The sequence below is a fragment of the Crinia signifera genome, chromosome 4, assembly GCF_055691185.1.
Source record: "Crinia signifera chromosome 4, ASM5569118v1, whole genome shotgun sequence".
Classification (NCBI taxonomy): domain Eukaryota; kingdom Metazoa; phylum Chordata; class Amphibia; order Anura; family Myobatrachidae; genus Crinia; species Crinia signifera.
The window spans coordinates 264029181-264043585 of record NC_139220.1 but is presented as its reverse complement, the minus strand read 5'-3'; positions in this window follow the sequence as shown (position 1 = coordinate 264043585).

Here is a 14405-nt window from a genome sequence, read left to right as displayed (position 1 = left end):
TTCAACAAAATGGTACTGAGAAATAGCAAGACTGGGGTGCAGTGTTAGAAACAAAGCACAAGGAAAAGGGAACCTCTTTATGTGATAGGATATATACTAGGGAGCTGGGGCAGGAACAAATAGGGTGGAGTAATTGGGGAGTACAGGCCGGAACAAAGGCAAAGAGGTAAGGAAGGGTGAATGGTGAGTTTTGTGGGCACTTTTAATGCCTTGGAGATTAGTTGTTCAGGTATATTCTAGGTACTGCATTCAATAGTCCTTTTCCTGTAGAGTGAAGGGTATTTCATTATCAATATGCTTAAAATAGATTCACGAATGTAGAGAATGTGTGTCATGTGACAGGAACATGACTAATCTGCTAAAACCCAGCCTGCTGCATTTGCATGAGGACACATTTAAATATGCCAATAAAATTGCAAATTAAAAAAGTCAGTTAATCTACAGTAACTTTAACGTTTTCTTTATTTTAAATAAATGAAATGTCCTCTGCAATTGAGGAATAGTTAATAATGAGCATTAACCCTTCTGATGCTACAAAATAAAGACCGGAGTGTCCCCCTGAGATTATTAATAAGAACATGTGTAGTTTATCGGCTATTACACCATCTCCTGTCAGCCCTGTAACTTGAATTTCCACCAGGGTGATTAATTGTCTCAAGGCATTGAGAAATAGCAGAGAACAAGGCACGTAGCCTGTCAGGAACTGATTAAGATGTGTTGGTAAATATGATTAATAAGGCTGAACGGGTGGGGTGCGCAGTAAACAAGGAATAACCAGATGGCAAATGGTTTCCCTACGAACCGTGAAAAATAGTTTGAGGAAAATCATTTCCATTATATAGAGAGAAGAGACTGTATAAGTTCCTGGGAGAGATATGAGGCAGCCCTATCCAATCCTTGACTACTAGACCTCGGTGCACAGATGTAAATCTGTACTGCTGGGTGGGGAATCCTGCAACAGAGGCTACCATGTGCCAACTCTGGCCCTGCCATTCTCCATAGTGCAAAGAAACAAATGTAGTACTCAGAGTCAGAAAAAGGTTGCAAAGGGGCGATCATTGTCCTATTTGGTTTTTATCTGTTACCAAGTAACAAATGAAAAGTTAACTCCATATAAATGACCCATATCTATTATCCCACCCTGATGTAGCAGAACTGTACCAGGGACTGTACAAACTATCAAAACTATTAAAATTCAGACAGGGCTGTGTCAGCTTTTAACAAACATCCTGATTGGTCTGAGCTGCGGCCCTTTCACTTCAGCAGTTATTAGTTAAAAGGACATTGGGGGCAATGTCTGTTGAGCGCATTTGTGCATTCATGAACGTGAGTGTACACAAAAAGGAGCTGTAACTATTGGGAATTGGCCTGAAGGGAATGCACAAAACAATCTCTGCCATGTGGACCTGTTAAGGGAGCGTCATGGGTGTTTTAGTGGAAGCGGGTTGCATTATTAAATGAATTGCTCCTTCCATAGAGGCCATGTCCAGACACTGCATCTGCCATAAGCTGGTGCAAGTGTAAATAGTGGCAGCTATGGAGCACAGATGGTGGAGTGTCTGGAATCACCAGCAGTGTTACAGCATTCAGGGGCACAAAAAAAGTCAAGACTTCCATTTTCCATTGCATGTGTAAGGGGAAGGCTGTAGATAGCATTTGCATATTATCGCAACAGCTAGGGCTATTTCTAGGGTGGGCAAAGCTGCACAATTGCCACGGCCAGTGCTGCAACCAGGATAAGTGGCTGTTCAGTGTTACTGAAACACGTAAATAGCAAAGGAGGAATTACATGGTGGTATGCTCTATTAGTGACCCCTTCTAAATTCACTGAGCTACTCTCTTCAATTAACTGGGAAACAGACTTTTCAAGGGCTCTTACTGAGGCTGATTGGTGTAGGGTATTTGGGACCTGTTTCCAATTATACAAATGTATTTCCCATTCGGAACTTTTTACAAAATGATGCATCTCTAAAGTATCGAATAACACAATTACTGCCGGTCCAATGTTGGCTATGATTTCATTTATATTGTTGGGTTCTATCTAAAAATGACAGTTATATAAGGGGTCATATTCTAATAGCTACTAAACACCTGATAGCTAGGAATTAGAAATCAACATGTATATCTTCCTTTTCCCAAATAGAACAAAGTGTTCACTCTCACTTTGAGTATGAGACAGCTGGTGTTTCATACCCTACTTTGACTTTGAATACGTTAATTGGATGGTTTAGATCAAACTGTTTTTCTCTGTGACCCCATTAGACAATAAAAATAATTACAGGACCCCAGTTACTGCAGAAGGTCACCAAATCACATGTGTAGTCAGCAGACAGCACATACATGGCAGCATTGTGGAGGCACAAAGTGATGTGAGGTGTATAACATAACAGGCAAGTCAACAGACTTTTCAGACTCCTTGAATCATTGACAGAGATTATAAAAGTCATCAGCCTGATGGTCAGCAATATGGAGTTGCGACCCCATGCTGAGAAGGTCGGGACCCACTTTGGGGTCAGGACCCACAGTTTGAGAACCACAGGTTTAGAATGGACTGAATATTGGACAACTAGGCCACGGGTTTGACCATCAACACTTTCTATTCTCTTCCTTTGTATAACGCAGTACTGTGTGCCTTCTGATGAAACGGGTGCCGGACGGGGTCCCGACAGTCGGGATCCCGACAGACATTTACCCAACGTTGGGATCCCGACTGTCAAAACACCGATAGCCAGGTTCCCGACGTCTGTCGGCTATTCTCCCTCGTGGGGGTCCACGACCCCCATAGAGGGAGAATAGAATAGGTGGCTCGTGTAGCGAGCCACCTTGCCCGCAGCATGGCGAACGCAGCGAACCCGCAAGGGGATTAGTTGCGCTCACCATGCTGTCTGGGTCCGGCCAGTCAGGATCCCAACGTCGGGCTAATGACTGTCGGACCCCTGTACCACACCCAGATGAAACCTTTTGTGCTTTCTTTCTTTCTGCTGTTGGTTTGTACTTTGATTTCTTGAATGTATGTATCTCTCCCCCTTTTTTCTTTTTGTTTTCTGTACCCCCCACCCCATCATTATTTCATGTTATAAACTTACAACAACAAAAAAAAAAAACAAGGTGGTTCATTATTTATGGATCAGGCTTAGGTAGAAAGTCCTTCACATTTTTAATAGACGAACTTGCGCTGTGATTTCACATATTGTTTTGCTCCCTTCTTACAACTAAAAAAAAAAAAAACACTATTTTTAACACATATTTTGCTTGACCTTGAAGTGATGCATCTTCCAGCAACATAAACACCTTTCTTTAGTCAGAGAGCCTAAAATGTCTTGTCAACAGGATTCCTTTTGTATGCTCAAAGTATTCCTGAAATCGCACTTTTCCCTACAGTATTGAGTAGAACACTACAGCAATTACACCCAAGTCTGGACACACCTGACAAGTGTACTGCCCTTGAACAAAGAGCTGAGTGGGATATAAAAGTTCAGTATGTTTTACATTCAGTTTTAGACCCGATAACTGTAATTTATTATGATCGCTATTCGGGTTAAAAACATTAAGTTTTTCTCAAATTTACCTATGTACACATGCAGGGGAAGGGGCTCTGATAGGAGCGTTTCTCTGAGGTGTGGCAAGTTATCATATAAGGCGCCTATAGACAGCGGTGTAGCTAGTTGACATGGTGCCTGGAGCAAGGGCATGTTTTGCGTTCCTTTCAATACAAAAACTCTCCATTGGTTGCACATAGGTGGACCATTGGACTTAATCAGCATGTCTGTTTGAAGTAAGCCGCTGGAAACATTACAACTTTGCAAGATGCAGGCTCAGACACGCTTCTAAAATAGTTGTGGCATCCCCACTGCCTACCACAAACAGTCACTACCTGTCACTCACTTTGTGAATAAATTGTCACTACGCCTGCCGTCTGCAATGAAATGCCACGCTTGAGCACTGTGACTCTAAAGCAGAAAAACACTCAACTGCACAAACATCAGCATTACATCCACCTCTGAATCAGGCCCACTGGGAGATATTTCAAGGTGTGTGCCAGCAATGTTAACTTTGCTCCCCTGTGGAGGAAACACTTCACTGATCCTCATTGTGTCAGCACATACACTGCTAGATGCAGTCGACCAATGAGCAGCAGATTTTTCATGCTGGTCATTACTAATCGGTCAAGGCCACACACTAATAATCTGTGGATTATGCAGATAATTGCATATCCATGGCTCAGCACAGATGGTTAAAGAAACGTGACTGATGTTCTTATTAAGTCACCTGTGGGTAAATATGGACATATTTCACACCTGGACCTTTAGAGTTGCCTTAAGGACTTATTTTAGGAAACAGGCCATAGTGCCATAGTATATGTGTAGTGTATAACTTAATCGGTTATCCTCATCTTGCACTGGAGAAGTATAAATGCAGCCCTTCTGCATGCGATGTATCACATGCAATCCCCACTCCCTGCCACCAGGAGGGGGGTCCGACATGGAGATCATACATGCAGCATGTATGATCCCCGGTTCCAATCCAATACGCACGTGAAAGTGCATCAGATCAGATCCAAAGTTGGGTACATTTTGCATCTCTGTTACACCTTGCCAAATAGAAAACTTAAGAGAAAAGCATACCCACATGCACAAGTCTGAAGGGTTGGCACCCTAGGAAAAACTACAACTTACTACACTGACTACCTACTAGGGTGCTTCAAGAGAGGAGGAGGCTCATGTGCAGCCTCCTACGGCGGGGCACCAGGCCACCTCCTCTCTTCGCGCCACAGCGCCCTGACTGCACAGCACACTAGAGTATGAGTATTTAGTTATTTATTTATTTACACCTTCTTTTATAGCGCAGCAGTTTCTGTTGCGCTTTACAATTGTAGACAGAGATAAAGCAAACTGGGTAATAACAGACAGACTTGGAGGTTAGAGGGTCCTGCTACAAGCTTACAATCTATAGGGATATAGGAGGGAAACACAAGGACAGGCACCAGTAATAGCATAGCAGTCCCACCAAGTTACAGGTCCAGAAGGGAAGCTATATAATACATAAGTGCCTCAGAGGGTTATGCGTGTGGTACTTAAATATGATAGGCTTGCCTGAAGAGGTGAGTTTTCAGGGAACGCTTGAAAGTTTGGAGGCTAGTGCAGAGTCTTATTGTGTGTGGAAGGACATTCCATAGGGTGGGAGCAGGCCGATAAAAGTCCTGTAATAGTGAATGGGAGCTAGTGATCCGTGCAGAAGAGAGATATAGATGTTGTGCAGAGCATAGTGGTCGAGATGGGAGATATTTTGAGATAAGTAAAGAGATATATGCTGGTGCAGTATGGTTAATAGCTTCATATCTGAGCATTAGAGCGCTCAGATTCTATTGTGTATGCGCAGACCTCTGGAAAAAAGTTGGAGTGGCCATATTTTACAGCGATTGCTTAGTTGTGTGACTCCAGAGGGTAAGTATTAAGAAGTGGGAGCAGTGTTCATGATGTGGCCCTTTATTAAACTTTATTTATACAATACTTGCCTACACTTCGAGAATGGCTGGGAGCCTTCCAACAATCAGATCTGACCCCTGGCCACCCGGAAAGTTGGGCAAGTCCCAATGCAAATGATTGCCGTTTTAAAAATCTAGCAAGACTAGCATGAAATCCTGCACTTTCTGCTTCTCGCGGGTTATTGCATTTACCCATAACTCCCTGGCATACTCTTTGGAAGAATCCAATTGTGAGCAACGTGCTGTGGTGATGTAACCAACACCTTCACTCAATTATCCTCTCGATTCGACTCTGAAGTGAAGTCTGGGGGCACATTTTTGCCCATTATTCACATATTCTTAGGTTACCAGTAAGAATAAACAGCAACTATGAATGGATAACTCCTTAATACTATAATAAGTACTCTTACATTAAGGAACATTTCAGGAACCTGACTGGGATAATGCAATGTTGCTATTCTACTTGCAGGCTTGCAAACCTATTATTTTGTAGCCATCATCAATTCTGAAATAACTACTGTTGGCCACAAAGGCTCAGAGCAGCTCTCTAGTAATGGAACCTTACCAATAAGGCGGTCCCTTCCCGAAAGGTTCAAGACCGCATGAACCTTCGAAATAAAGATTCACGATCATAAACCTAAGATTGCCAAGCCACCAATACTTGGGACAAACCAGGATCTCAACTCTCTGTGCACTGAAAAACCCATTAAAGATGTGATTTGTTGAGGGAGGCTCTGCCACCGTCTCTGCACACAGCCACTTCCTCTTTCTTTATGACCTCGTAAAGTCCCAGCCGAGAGGCCAATTTGGAAAACAAACGGCTTGGGGTTGACAGGTAATTAGATCCGGGGGACATATTAGAAGCCTTTGAATATCAATGGACTCTGAACACTTTAGCACATCTTCAGCAGTATAAAAGCAGAGCAGGTAATACTGAACAACATTAACAATGTTTTCTAGAAAATATCTCGATACCAAACAACCTGAATTTGTACACTCAATTTCCCTCTGCATTGAAGTTCTCTATTCAGCACAATCTGGTAACATAACTCCATGTTTTATGGTGCCAGCATTTCTTTAATGGGATCCTTGAGGATTTGTTTGGGACAAGGTGAATGGATAGCTCTGCTTTTAAGGGAAATAACATGGGGAAAAAAATATGTTCCTAATTGGTGTATGAATTATGTGACTGGAGCTGATACCTTGACATGGAAAGAGTAAGCTAGAACACGGATCAAGTGTCCATCAGGCCTCTACGGTAACTTGGGGTTTCAAGTCTTTGCAAACTGCCCATAAAGGGGACATAATGATGAAGTACTCCAGTTCTTCACCAGGGATGGTTTTCTGTACATAAAATGTGCTGATCACCTTCAGCCATTAGGAGATTCGCCTGAGGTTCCACAAAGAAGTGCTTGGTGGCACAACTATACAAGAGGGGCAGACAATGCAGACAATTGGTCAGATGCACTAAGCTCAAATTCAAAAGTGATAAAATATAGAGTGATATACAATCAACCAATCAGCTCCTGCCTGACATTTTTCAAACAGTCTGTGACATGGCAGGTAGGAGCTGATTGGCTGGCTGTTTATCACTCTCCATTTTATCACTTTTTGAAGCTTAGTGCATCTGGGCCAATATTATTAGCTAAACCAACAATAAATTCACTAGCAACTCATGAGTTGGTTATGCCAGTATTTTCAGTAGATCTATAAAGACTGGCGAAGCCACCAGTATGAAATGCGCCGCTAAATGTATGTGAAAGCTTTGTCAATAAAGAAAAAAGGATGAAAGCTTTAGATAGCATGTATTGCTAAAATTAACCATTTAACAGCTGGTAATGATTCTAGTAAAGATGAAACCTCAGCTGTTATATCTTTATTTGCCAAATTACTAGAAATGTAAGATCTATAATTAGGATCTACTATTTTCTAGCGTTACAAAAGAAATAAAATAAAAAGAACAGTCTAGTTCCAAAAATGTTATGATCCATTGTTCCAATTTATACCATCACCGTCTATCTACCACTGCTTAATGACAAAAAGGATTCCCATAAACCAGCTGCATTACTGGAGTCAGTGACACCTAGGGCCCTATTCAGACCTGCATGCTCTGCTGCAAATTCGCAGCATGTGTGATTATTGGGGTGCTTGGGGAACTGGAGTACTTGAGGGACCACATGCAGGCACGGTGAGAGTATACAAACTCCACAGTCATCATGGTGGGAATCGAATCCTAGACCTCAGCGCTGTGAGGAAGCAATGCTAACCATTACCCCATCCACGTTCCCCATATATTCTGGCACACTATCACTTGTTTATGCTGGAACACCATGTATGTGTAGCCAAGCATAAGAGTTTATACCTGCTAGCTATACACCCACATATCAATCATCCATTTCATTGAATCTCTCCCTGTGGATTATAGTATGACAGGAACTACAAAGCAACTGCTATGAATATCTCCTACAAAGGCTATTTATTTTTTTCAGCTTCTAAATTTCTTCTGAATCTATCGCTTCACTTCTCCTTACCTACTGATGTCACCAGCACTTACTAATAAATGACAGAAGACAAAGCTAAATGAATACCATTTATAAATTATTGGGTGATAGGGGGTGGATAATTTGTCATTCTGTGGGGCAGATTTAATTCTACTTTATGCATTGCATAGATGCCAGTCTGCAGAAATATCGGCCAATGATAGTTTTCTGTGGCATATCTATGGCAGTGACATGAGGTCAGGGTACAGAGGCAGAACTCTGGGAGGCAATGGAGTCATCTGCCGCCGGGCTCCTGCTCCCAAGGGGGCACCTCTCCTCCCCCTGGAAGTTTAAATCAGTTATTTAAAAGACATTGCTTCTGTGGCTGAGTTCTGAAATATATGTGTTATCTATCTATCTATCTATCTATCTATCTATCTATCTATCTATACAGAAATATTTTATATGTAGGGTTGTATGTGTGTGTGGGGGGCACCAATATATATCTTGCCTCCGGGCAACTGCAACGAACTTACGCCACTGTCAGGGTAGGCAGGGTAGGCAGGGAAGGCAGAGCCTCACCTATCATACTTCTGTAGACTTCAGTGTTTTGACTACAAAAACTATTAGACTGGATCTAATTCTAGCCAGTGTCTTCACAGCCTCACTGCACCTATGGATCGATCGGGAAACCCCAAAATGCCAGAAGATGTGATATGCCATTGTAGAATACCACATTACTGTTTTCACCAAGTTTCAATTCGAAAGACGGCCCTAGGCATAGGAAAAATAGGCAAATACTTTGGGTATTTGGGAAGCCAAGGGGCATGCATTCCAAGCCTAGGACTGGCTAATCTTGATAGCCTGCAGTGGCGGATCTGGAATGGGTACAATGTGTATAAGGAAAAGGGGTTCTACTGTGTGGCACAACATTAACAAGAGACATTGCATGTAATGTAATGTGAATAACGGACATTACCATGTGACATAACATGAAAAAGGAACTCTACATGTCATGTAATGTGAATAAGGGACTACTGTGTGACAAAGTGAATAATGGACACTACCGTGTGACATAATGTGAATAAGGGACACTATCATGTGGTGTAATGTGAACAAGGTTGCACTACTGTATGACATTTTGATTTGATTCGATACTATTGTGTGACCATGCCCCTTCCTAGAGAGACCACACCCCTTTCTGAAGCATGCCAGTAAAAAATTAATAGCCACAGGAAGTAGATTCAGAAAATGCTTGTCACTGCCACTAAAGACTCCTTAGCCATATAATATGTCTGTAGTTTAAGACTTGGAAGGTTAGTAGTCCATAACCCTCCGAGGCACTTATGTATTATATAGCTTCCCTTCTGGACTTGTAACTGCTATGCTATTACTGATGCCTGTCCTTGTGTTTCCCCCTATATCCCTATAGATTGTAAGCTTGCAGCCGGGCCCTCCTACCTCCAAGTCTGTCTGTTGTTGCCCAGTTTGTCTTATTACTGTCTACTATTGTAAAGCGCAACGGAATCTGCTGCACTATATAAGAAACTGTAAATAAATAAATAAATAAATAGTATAAATGTTGTGCTTACCTCACTGGACAAAAAAGTAACTAAAACATGAATCTGAGCTCAAATACAATAACACTTTAAGCCTTGTACTAGATGATGTGTTCAGTAAACTATATTGTTGAACAATTTACCTTGAACTTTCCAGTGTCCTAGACGAACAATATTGTGCATACACACTGAACAATATGCCGAATGATGAACCATCTAGCTAGAGCAGGGGTGGGCAACAGGCGGCCCGCGGGCCGATCCTGCCTGGCCCTCTGTCCCCCACCAGGTAGCAATGACAAGCGGCCCGCTACAGCATGCGGCGCCGCTGAGGAAACCTGGTACTTTTCATGGCGGGGCGGCTGGCCGGGATTTCCTTTTCCTTTTTGTCGTCAGACGCTGGGCGGCATCGGGGGGCGGAGACACAGACGAGAGCCATGGATTGGATTCTTTTAGTCTCCTTTCGGGGTCCCTGTGAGCTCCGATTGACCCACGCCAGCCCATGTGTGCTGCAGAGCAGAGAATGGGAGGTCCAGCTGCCGCCGAGCTTCTGCAGCGGCGAGGAAGGAAGGCATTCCATCCAGTTTCTATGCTTACTCATACAGGTAAAGGAGTGTTGGCTGCAGCTGCAGTTGCTGCAGTGCCCTAGGTGGAGATATTGGCATGGCGATGAGTGGGAGTCTACTGTTTGCTCTCTCTGCTGTGTCCTCCTCTTGGCCCTTACACTATATATATATATATATATATATATATATATATATATATATATATATATATATATGTGTATATATTAGTATCTGTGTGCATATAATATTCTCCCACATGTATGTTGTATCCTTCTGTGTGTATATATTATACCCACACACAGGTGTATATGTGCATGACATGTATACTGTACACTCCTGTGTGTGTGTGTGTGTGTGTGTGTGTGTGTGTGTGTATATATATGTGTGTATATATATATATATATATATATATATATATATATGGTACTCTTTACCTAGCACGGCGCCCACGATTTTGATCGTGGGCATCGCAGGTAAAAAAATCGCGGGCATCGCGGCCATTGAATGCACTAAAAATCGGGTGCGACGCGACCGACGCGATGCCCGCGATTTCCCATTGGGAATAATGTTAAATTTCTCAATTGACCCGATTTTACTGTTCAATGCCTCAATTGACACGATTTTTCCATAGGAAACAATGTTAAATGGCCCACAGAGGCCAAATAGGCACCCTGAAGTGTGAAATGGCCCCCACAATTGTTAACGCCACCCCACGATCAACGTCAACCCGAAGCGTGGCGAGCGGCGGCGGTACGCGTCCTACGACCTTTTAATACCCCCACTATCCACGTCGGCGTGGAGTTGAGAATAGAACCCGAAGCGTGGCGAGCGCAGCGAGCCCCGCGAGGGGACGCGGATACCTTCACAGGTAAACGCGTCCCTTCGCAGGCTTCACAGGTATCCTCGTCCCCTCGCGGGGCTCGCTGCGCTCACCACGCTTCGGGCTCGGTGGCTCGCTGCGCTCGCCACACTATTCTATTCTCAACTCCACGCCGACGTGGATAGTGGGGGTATGAAAAGGTCGTAGGACGCGTACCGCCGCCCCTCGCGGGCTCGCTGCGCTCGCCACGCTTCGGGTTCACGTTGATCGTGGGGTGGCGTTAACAATTGTGGGGGCCATTTCACACTTCAGGGTGGCTATTTGGCCTCTGTGGGCCATTTAACATTGATTCCTATGGAAAAATCGTGTCAATTGAGGCATTGAACAGAAAAATCGGGTCAATTGAGAAATTTAACATTGGTCCCTATGGGAAATATATATATATATATATATATATATACACACACACCCCCCCCCCATCTAGGCTGTCACTCAGAAACGTCAATGCTTTGGTGGTTGTGGACCCAGTGTATTGCTTTGGCTGCCCTTATCTTGTCTGCTCTCTCTCTCTCTCTCTCTCACTCTCTCTCTCTGGTTGTCTTGCCCACCCTGGAGTCCTGACTAGAGAAGTATGCATCTGCTGATGATCTGGTGTGCCTTTGGAGAGTGCAGGGGAACTAAACCTCTTAAACAGGTTATATCTGACACTGTGGTATATACTCTGCCCAGTGCAATCTCCATAATATGAATTTGGGCTCAATCCAGGTGTCATAATGTAAATTTGGGCTCAATCTGTGAGGCATAACGTGAATTTCGGCCTAACCCTGGTTGCATAACATGCATTTTGGATCATTCTGTGTGAAATTTGGCTTATTCCGTGTGTCATAATGTGAATTTTGACTCCCTACATGTGAATTTTGGCTTATTTTGTGTTGCATAATGTGTAAGGGGTAAGTATGAAGGGGTATACTATTGTGTTGCATAATGTGTATAAGTGGTATATGGTGTGGTACACCACACTCAAGGACACCCCCATTTGAGTGACCACACACCCTTTTTCATGGCCACACCCCCTTTTCCTAGGCACGGTCCTCGAACATTTACTGCAAGTGTTAAGCGGCCCCCCAGCTGAAATAATTGCCCACCCCTGAGCTAGAGTCTAGTAATAGGCACCTTGAGCTGCATGTAGAGAAGACAGAAACCCTCGTTAACATCCCACGGGAATGCGCATCATTCATAATTTGTTGCATACACACTGGCTGATATTTTGAATGCTATTGCTCAGAAGATACAAAATGAGCGAAATTGTACAAATTATTTCCATTGTGTACTCACCTTTAGTTTTGAAGGATGTGGGGGTAGATGTATTAATCAGCGTTAAGTGCATATGCTGCACTTAATGCTGGGTATATGAGGGGGATAAAAAATTTTAACATGTATTATCAGCGCACCTAACTTGCGCTAGGGAAAGCAAGTTGATTAGTACTCTTCAATCCTCCCAGCCGTTTACGACTCGGGTAACTTGCTGTCAGGCATGCATCCCCCGTTAAGCTGCCCAGCCGCTTCTCCAACCCAAGGCTAGTCCTGCTGCTGGCTCTGGGCTGTTCTCAAAATCTTGCGATAATAGCGAGATCTCGCGCATGCCCATTACAGCCAGTAGGGTGAGAGAGGGTTTGCAGTGCTACCGGGGGAGTCGATCGACATAGGACATAAAGGCTCTTCTCATCGGCGCAAGGGGGTTTAATACATTAGGCCAGGGGTTCCCAAACTTTTTTGAATCACGGCACCCCGAAGCATCAGAATTATTTTGCGGCACCCCTAGGCTAAAGTTTTCTCGTTGAGAAAGTTAGAAACAAATATTAAAGTTAAATAAATTGTGTTTATATCTCATCCTTAGGATCAGTTATGTGGTAATGGACAGGATTCACTTCTGTTTGTCCCCAATTTGACTATTATATTGGACATAAATAACTTGAATTGGTCCTGGACCACCATCCCAGGGCACCCCTGCAAGTCCTCCAAGGCACCCCAGGGTGCCACGGCACACAGTTTGGGAACCACTGCATTATAATAATAATACATCTGCCCCATGGTATCATATTCTAATGAACTACAAAAATGGAGAAATGAGAAATCCGCCATTTACTTATAATGGGTGCAGGGGCTCCAGGCTGTAACCACTATATGGACTCAGGTTAGAAATAAGGGGAACAAAGAAGTGACATGGGAAGACAGGTAAGAGAAGAAACAAAATCAAAAGCACTAACCAAGGATAAGGGAGGAATGCCACAGACATGGGCCCTTATTTTGGTTCACTCGTAAAGACAAATTCCTTCTCAAATGGACAAAACCATGTGCACTGCAGGGGGGGGCAGATGTAACATGTGCAGAGAGAGAGTTATATTTGGGTGGGGTTTTACTTCAAAGTGAGATCTATATTACAGTATAAAAATAAAGTAGTCAGTATTTTCCCTGCACAGAAACAAAAGAACTCACCCAAATCTAATTTTCTCTGCACGTGTTACATCTGCCCCACCTGCGGTGCCGCAGTGCACATGGATTTGTCCATTTGAGAAGGAATTTGCCTTTTCGAGTGAACCAGAATAAAGGCCAAGGGGTGAATTTCATTTCACCAGTGGAATACATGCCCTATGACGTGGCTGCATTAGGCCTATTATATGTGCAAGCTTATACAATCTTGCACCATGGCCCAGAGGTCTTTGCACCCCTTCCTAATGTAGAAAGCATTTCTGATACGCCAAGCAGGCCATGTAGTTAGTCTTTTCCATACCATTAAATCGGGAAATGTTCATAAATGGTGACAGGTGCATTTTATGATTGTCATTTTCCTACAAACAACATGCCACTTCTCTGCTGATGATCAGATATAAGCAGGAAAAGGGCGGTCCTGACTTATAATGGGGTCACACTAATGAAGCTGATAATGCAAATCATCTGGACAGACACAGAGAGGGATACAGGGCTGCGTGATTTACACAGTGCATAGTCCTGAGCATGTCACGTTCCCCTCCAAAGCACAACACTTCACCCTTATTCTGTGTGACACTGATGGACACAGAGGACTAGTGAATATGAGAGGCCGGGACAAGTGAGAAGATTGTGTTTATGTGAACGAGAGAGGGAGAGAGAGGGAGAGAGAAAGAAAGCAGGGGACAGAAAGAGAGACAGAGGGATAGGAAGAACAAAGAAAAAAGATAAATGTTCTTCTGTTTGAGGTGTTTTGTTTGCTCGGCAATGTTACAAACAGTAGGTACAGCATATCCGCAGCATGATTTATGGGTCTGTCGCACTCTTTGTTCGGTGTAGCATGGAGAATGAATGCCTCGCTGTCATCCTGGAAGGATACCTTCTCTCTTTTCGGTGTCGACACTTTCTCTCCTCTCTTCCGCATGCTCTCCTCATTTCACGCCAGAGAACATAAACAATCTTTCATAATCCTGACAGTCACACACATGTAGCCCTTGGAGACAAAAGGTG